The following is a 7,302-nucleotide window of genomic DNA, read 5'->3' as shown; positions in this document are numbered from 1 at the left end:
TTTTGGATTACTTTAATGAACAACAAAAAAATGCATATAGCAAAGGATAGTTTCAATCTGCCTACCTCTGGGTTATGGACCCAGCATGCTTCCATTGCAGTACTCTGCTGCACATGTAAGTGCAAGAGATCCTGAAGCACTCACTCATCATGCGAAAGTACCAATGTGTTTCTTCATTGGTTGCTGGAAGAAACATCTTACAAACACTCTCCAGATTATTGACTTTTTAAAGTTTTTCTAGGAAACGTTCTAGATGAATGCTTATTAGTCTTTGTCAGTATATACTTTTTGCAAAGTGTCTCTGTGGCGCAATCGGTTAGTGTGTTCAGCTAACCCTTGTGCACTATCCTGACTTCTCCTCCTGTCTGCTTACTTTGTGCCTTCCAATGCACAATGCAAACTACAGGTAGTGCTGCAGGGCCCACACCCTTTTACTTGCCTTACGGAGCAGCTCTGGAGCTGTTTCAGTGCCAAGCTGCTGTAAGAAATAAGCTTGAATGCTTCAGAGGCTGGGGCATTGTCAACATGAGCCCCACACCAAAGGAGGGTGGAGGTGTTTAATGCGAACTAGGGGTCATCCAAGCGCCGCAAAAGGCCGCCATACCCTGCACGCCCCTTTTCTCTTTTCATATGCAGATGAGGATTGAAGCCAACTTTGACCCACTGCTTGGATGACATCACCATATGCAAATCCATCTGCTGCAGGCCTTCCCCCCGGAATGCTTGCACTAGTTGTTGCATTTGGTTTGTTGTTTGGGGGTGCTTCAGTATTAGGCAGCCTTCTGCCCTCCCATGTTCATCTGAAAATATGTGTTCTCCCTGCAGTTGTTGTCCCAAGATGAGAGTTCCCTTGTGCTGCCTCAGTTGAATCTCCTTTACTTGACAGAGATGTGCCTGAGCAGCGGCCCTCCCCAGCCCTATCCCAAATCATACTTATTTTGCATAGGAGATACCATGGTCATGAAGATTGTTCTCCCAGGGTGAGGTTCATTCATTGCATTTTGGGTATGCTGATCCCTGTGATTTCCCCAAATGTGGGTAACTCGACTGCATTATTTGTGGTAGTGGGGGACTGTGTTTGTGTTTTCCTCTGGTCAGCTCTGGTAAAAGTCAGATTTCTTTGTTTCAGATCTTCCTCTAGCCTTGTTCTTCTTTCGAGAGTTCCCTTGTGCTTCCTCAGTTGGATCTCCTTCAGTTGACAGGGCGGTGCCCGAGCAGCGACCCTCCCCAGCTCAAGCCCAACTCCTACTTACCTGCCAGGTGAGATACTATGATCATGAAGGTGCTTCTTCCAGGGCAAGGCTTACCCATTGCACTCTGGGTGTGCTGCCCCTGCGATTTCCCCAAATGTGGGAAACTTGACTGCATAATTTGTGTTTCCCCTGGTCGGCTCTCGTATAATTCAGATCTCTTTGTCTCAGGTCTCTCTCCAGCCTAGTTTGCTGTCTGTTTCCACTTCTTTTTTCTTGAGCCCCTCCCTTTTATACCCTTGTGCACTATCCTGACTTCTCCTCCTGTCTGCTTACTTTGTGCCTTCCAATGCACAATGCAAACTACACACCCTTTTACTTGCCTTACAGAGCAGCTCTGGAGCTGTTACAGTGCCAAGCTGCTGTAAGAAATCAGCTTGAATGCTTCAGGGGCTGGGGCATTGTCAACATGAGCCCCACACCGAAGGAGGGTGGGGGTGTTTAATGCGAACTAAGGGTCATCCAAGCGCCGCAAAAGGCCGCCATGCCCTGCATGCCCCTTTTCTCTTTTCATATGCAGATGAGGGTTCCAGCCAACTTTGGCCCACTGCTTGGATGACATCACCGTATGCAAATCCGTCTTCTGCAGAACTTCCCCCAGGAATGCTTGTACTAGTTGTTGCATTTGGTTTGTTGTTTGGGGGTGCTTCAGTATTAGGCAGCCTTCTGCCCTCCCATGTTCATCTGAAAATATGTGTTCTCCCTGCAGTTGTTGTCCCCAGATGAGAGTTCCCTTGTGCTGCCTCAGTTGAATCTCCTATACTTGACAGAGATGTGCCTGAGCAGCGGCCCTCCCCAGCCCTATCCCAAATCATACTTATTTTGCATAGGCGATACCATGGTCATGAAGATTGTTCTCCCAGGGTGAGGTTCATTCATTGCATTCTGGGTATGCTGACCCCTGTGATTTCCAAAATGTGGGAAACTCGACTGCATTATTTGTGGTAGTGGGGGACTGTGTTTGTGCTTTCCTCTGGTCAGCTCTGGTAAAAGTCAGATTTCTTTGTCTCAGATCTTCCTCTAGCCTTGTTCTTCTTTCGAGAGTTCCCTTGTGCTGCCTCAGTTGGATCTCCTTCACTTCACAGGGGGTGCCCGAGCAGCAATCCTCCACAGCTCTGGCCCAACTCCTACTTACCTGCCAGGTGAGATACTATGATCTTCACTGTTAGGGCAATCAGGATGTGGAATTCCCTGCCAGGGAAGGTGGTAATGGCGGACTCTGTAATTGGATTTAAAAAAGGAATGGATACATTTCTGAATGAAAAAGCTATCCAAGTTTATAATACTTAAAATATCAACATGGTTAATCCGGGGGTAACATGAGTTGTAGTAGCTAACTAGTCATAATACATTATTAAGCAAGTATGTAGAATCATCACAACTTAAAACAGGTTGAACACGATGGGCAATTTGCCTCTATTCAACCTCAAAAACTATGTTACTATATGTTACTATATTACTATGTTACTGTAGTATACAGAACACCACAATGCAATGAGCAGTGATAGTGAGCACTGATGAGGATACTAGAACTGACACTGAGCAGCAAGATGCAGCACTGGACTATTAGTAATGTACTGTAGTATGCTGAGCACAACAATGCAGCACAAGACAATGAGCAGTGATACTGAGCACTGATGAGGATACTACTGAGAACTGACACTGAGCAGGAGAGACACACTACTAGTATTACTGAGCAGCAATAAGTATCCACTGATACTGAGCACTGATATTGAGATTTCCACTGAGAGAACATAGCCACGTCCTCTCCGCTCTCTCTTCAATGCACGAGTAAAAATGGCGGCAACGCGCAGCTCTTTATATGGAATCCGAATCTCGCGAGAATCCGACAGCGGGATGATGACATTTTCCCTTGTTCATAGAATTTGGGAGTCATTTTGATCCCAAAGTATTATTAACCTCAATAACCATAATTTCCACTCATTTTCAGTCTATTCTTAACACCTTACACCTCACAATATTATTTTTAGTCCTAAAATTTGCACCGAGGTCGCTGGATGACTAAGCTCAGCGACCCAAGTGGCCGACACAAACACCTGGCCCATCTAGGAGTGGCACTGCAGTGTCACGCAGGATAGCCCTTCCAAAAAACACTCCCCAAACAGCACATGACGCAAAGAAAAAAAGAGGCGCAATGAGGTAGCTGTGTGACTAAGCTCAGCGACCCAAGTGGCCGACACAAACACCTGGCCCATCTAGGAGTGGCACTGCAGTGTCACGCAGGATGGCCCTTCCAAAAAACACTCCCCAAACAGCACATGACGCAAAGAAAAAAAGAGGCGCAATGAGGTAGCTGTGTGACTAAGCTCAGCGACCCAAGTGGCCGACACAAACACCTGGCCCATCTAGGAGTGGCACTGCAGTGTCACGCAGGATGGCCCTTCCAAAAACACTCCCCAAACAGCACATGACGCAAAGAAAAAAAGAGGCGCAATGAGGTAGCTGTGTGACTAAGCTCAGCGACCCAAGTGGCCGACACAAACACCTGGCCCATCTAGGAGTGGCACTGCAGTGTCACGCAAGATGGCCCTTCCAAAAAACACTCCCCAAACAGCACATGACGCAAAGAAAAAAAGAGGCGCAATGAGGTAGCTGTGTGACTAAGCTCAGCGACCCAAGTGGCCGACACAAACACCTGGCCCATCTAGGAGTGTCACTGCAGTGTCACGCAGGATGGCCCTTCCAAAAAACACTCCCCAAACAGCACATGACGCAAAGAAAAAAAGAGGCGCAATGAGGTAGCTGTGTGACTAAGCTCAGCGACCCAAGTGGCCGACACAAACACCTGGCCCATCTAGGAGTGGCACTGCAGTGTCACGCAGGATGGCCCTTCCAAAAAACACTCCCCAAACAGCACATGACGCAAAGAAAAATGAAAGAAAAAAGAGGTGCAAGATGGAATTGTCCTTGGGCACTCCCACCCACCCTTATGTTGTATAAACAGGACATGCACACTTTAACCAACCCATCATTTCAGTGACAGGGTCTGCCACACGACTGTGACTGAAATGACGGGTTGGTTTGGACCCCCACCAAAAAAGAAGCAATTAATCTCTCCTTGCACAAACTGGCTCTACAGAGGCAAGATGTCCACCTCATCATCATCCTCCGATTCATCACCGTGTACATCCCCCTCCTCACAGATTATCAATTCGTCCCCACTGGAATCTACCATCTCAGCTCCCTGTGTACTTTGTGGAGGCAATTGCTGCTGGTCAATGTCTCCACGGAGCAATTGATTATAATTCATTTTAATGAACATCATCTTCTCCACATTTTCTGGAAGTAACCTCGTACGCCGATTGCTGACAAGGTGAGCGCCGGCACTAAACACTCTTTCGGAGTACTACTTGTGGGAGGGCAACTTAGGTAGAATAAAGCCAGTTTGTGCAAGGGCCTCCAAATTGCCTCTTTTTCCTGCCAGTATACGTACGGACTGTCTGACGTGCCTACTTGGATGCGGTCACTCATATAATCCTCCACCATTCTTTCAATGGTGAGAGAATCATATGCAGTGACAGTAGACGTCATGTCCGTAATCGTTGGCAGGTCCTTCAGTCCGGACCAGATGTCAGCATCAGCAGTCGCTCCAGACTGCCCTGCATCACCGCCAGCGGGTGGGCTCGGAATTCTGAGCCTTTTCCTCGCACCCCCAATTGCGGGAGAATGTGAAGGAGGAGCTGTTGACCGATCAAGTTCCACTTGACTTGATAATTTTCTCACCAGCAGGTCTTTGAACCCCTGCAGACTTGTGTCTGCCGGAAAGAGAGATACAACGTAGGTTTTAAATCTAGGATCGAGCACGGTGGCCAAAATGTAGTGCTCTGATTTCAACAGATTGACCACCCGTGAATCCTGGTTAAGCGAATGAAGGGCTCCATCCACAAGTCCCACATGCCTAGCGGAATCGCTCTGTCTTAGCTCCTCCTTCAATGTCTCCAGCTTCTTCTGCAAAAGCCTGATGACGGGAATGACCTGACTCAGGCTGGCAGTGTCTGAACTGACTTCACGTGTGGCAAGTTCAAAAGGTTGCAGAACCTTGCACAACGTTGAAATCATTCTCCACTGCGCTTGAGACAGGTGCATTCCACCTCCTATATCGTGGTCAGATGTATAGGCTTGAATGGCCTTTTGCTGCTCCTCCATCCTCTGAAGCATATAGAGGGTTGAATTCCACCTCGTTACCACTTCTTGCTTCAGATGATGGCAGGGCAGGTTCAGGCGTTTTTGGTGTTGCTCCAGTCTTCTGTACGTGGTGCCTGTACGCCGAAAGTGTCCCGCAATTCTTCTGGCCACCGACAGCATCTCTTGCACACCCCTGTCGTTTTTTAAATAATTCTGCACCACCAAATTCAATGTATGTGCAAAACATGGGACGTGCTGGAATTTGCCCAGATATAATGCACGCACAATATTGCTGGCGTTGTCCGATGCCACAAATCCACAGGAGAGTCCAATTGGGGTAAGCCATTCTGCGATGATCTTCCTCAGTTGCCGTAAGAGGTTTTCAGCTGTGTGCGTATTCTGGAAAGCGGTGATACAAAGCGTAGCCTGCCTAGGAAAGAGTTGGCGTTTGCGAGATGCTGCTACTGGTGCCGCCGCTGCTGTTCTTGCGGCGGGAGTCAATACATCTACCCAGTGGGCTGTCACAGTCATATAGTCCTGAGTCTGCCCTGCCCCATTTGTCCACATGTCCGTGGTTAAGTGGACATTGGGTACAACTGCATTTTTTAGGACACTGGTGAGTCTTTTTCTGAGGTCTGTGTACATTTTCGGTATCGCCTGCCTAGAGAAATGGAACCTAGATGGTATTTGGTACCGGGGACACAGTACCTCAATCAAGTCTATAGTTGGCTCTGAAGTAATGATGGATACCGGAACCACGTTTCTCACCGCCCAGGATGCCAAGGCCTCAGTTATCCGCTTTGCAGCAGGATGACTGCTGTGATATTTCATCTTCCTTGCAAAGGACTGTTGGACAGTCAATTGCTTGGTGGAAGTAGTAAAAGTGGTCTTACGACTTCCCCTCTGGGATGACCATCGACTCCCAGCAGCAACAACAGCAGCGCCAGCAGCAGTAGGCGTTACACTCAAGGATGCATCGGAGGAATCCCAGGCAGGAGAGAACTCGTCAGAATTGCCAGTGACATGGCCTGCAGGACTATTGGCATTCCTGGGGAAGGAGGAAATTGACACTGAGGGAGTTGGTGGGGTGGTTTGCGTGAGCTTGGTTACAAGAGGAAGGGATTTACTGGTCAGTGGACTGCTTCCGCTGTCGCCCAAAGTTTTTGAACTTGTCACTGACTTATGATGAATGCGCTGCAGGTGACGTATAAGGGAGGATGTTCCGAGGTGGTTAACGTCCTTACCCCTACTTATTACAGCTTGACAAAGGCAACACACGGCTTGACACCTGTTGTTCGCATTTCTGTTGAAATACTTCCACACCGAAGAGCAGTTTTTTTTGGTATTTTCACCAGGCATGTCAATGGCCATATTCCTCCCACGGACAACAGGTGTCTCCCCGGGTGCCTGACTTAAACAAACCACCTCACCTCCCCAGCGCCAGCAACACCCATATCCTCCTCATCCTGGTGTACTTCAACACTGACATCTTCAATCTGACTATCAGGAACTGGACTGCGGGTGCTCCTTCCAGCACTTGCAGGGGGTGTGCAAATGGTGGAAGGTGCATGCTCTTCACGTCCAGTGTTGGGAAGGTCAGGCATCGCAACCGACACAATTGGACTCTCCTTGTGGATTTGTGATTTTGAAGAACGCACAGTTCTTTGCTGTGCTTTTGCCAGCTTAAGTCTTTTCATTTTTCTAGCGAGAGGCTGAGTGCTTCCATCCTCATGTGAAGCTGAACCACTAGCCATGAACATAGGCCAGGGCCTCAGCCGTTCCTTGCCACTCCGTGTGGTAAATGGCATATTGGCAAGTTTACGCTTCTCCTCCGACGATTTTTATTTAGATTTTTGAGTCCTTTTTTTTACTGATCTTTTGTGTTTTGAATTTTACATGCTCTGTA

At 48.1% G+C, this 7,302-nt stretch overlaps 3 non-coding genes across 3 annotated transcripts; all 3 read left to right on the top strand.

Moving 5' to 3' along the window:
• The first annotated feature begins 929 nt into the window (after positions 1-929).
• Positions 930-1,093, top strand: LOC135034611 (U1 spliceosomal RNA). The gene has a single exon (XR_010229772.1). It is a non-coding gene; the product is annotated as a U1 spliceosomal RNA (small nuclear RNA).
• A 152-nt stretch (positions 1,094-1,245) lies between these two features.
• Positions 1,246-1,408, top strand: LOC135034527 (U1 spliceosomal RNA). The gene has a single exon (XR_010229705.1). It is a non-coding gene; the product is annotated as a U1 spliceosomal RNA (small nuclear RNA).
• A 655-nt stretch (positions 1,409-2,063) lies between these two features.
• LOC135034622 (U1 spliceosomal RNA) lies at positions 2,064-2,226 on the top strand. Its single transcript, XR_010229783.1, has one exon. It is a non-coding gene; the product is annotated as a U1 spliceosomal RNA (small nuclear RNA).
• The last annotated feature ends 5,076 nt before the right edge of the window (positions 2,227-7,302 follow it).

This window comes from Pseudophryne corroboree, unplaced genomic scaffold (genome assembly GCF_028390025.1).
Source record: "Pseudophryne corroboree isolate aPseCor3 unplaced genomic scaffold, aPseCor3.hap2 scaffold_584, whole genome shotgun sequence".
Lineage (NCBI taxonomy): Eukaryota > Metazoa > Chordata > Amphibia > Anura > Myobatrachidae > Pseudophryne > Pseudophryne corroboree.
This window is presented reverse-complemented; position numbering and strand designations above follow the sequence as displayed.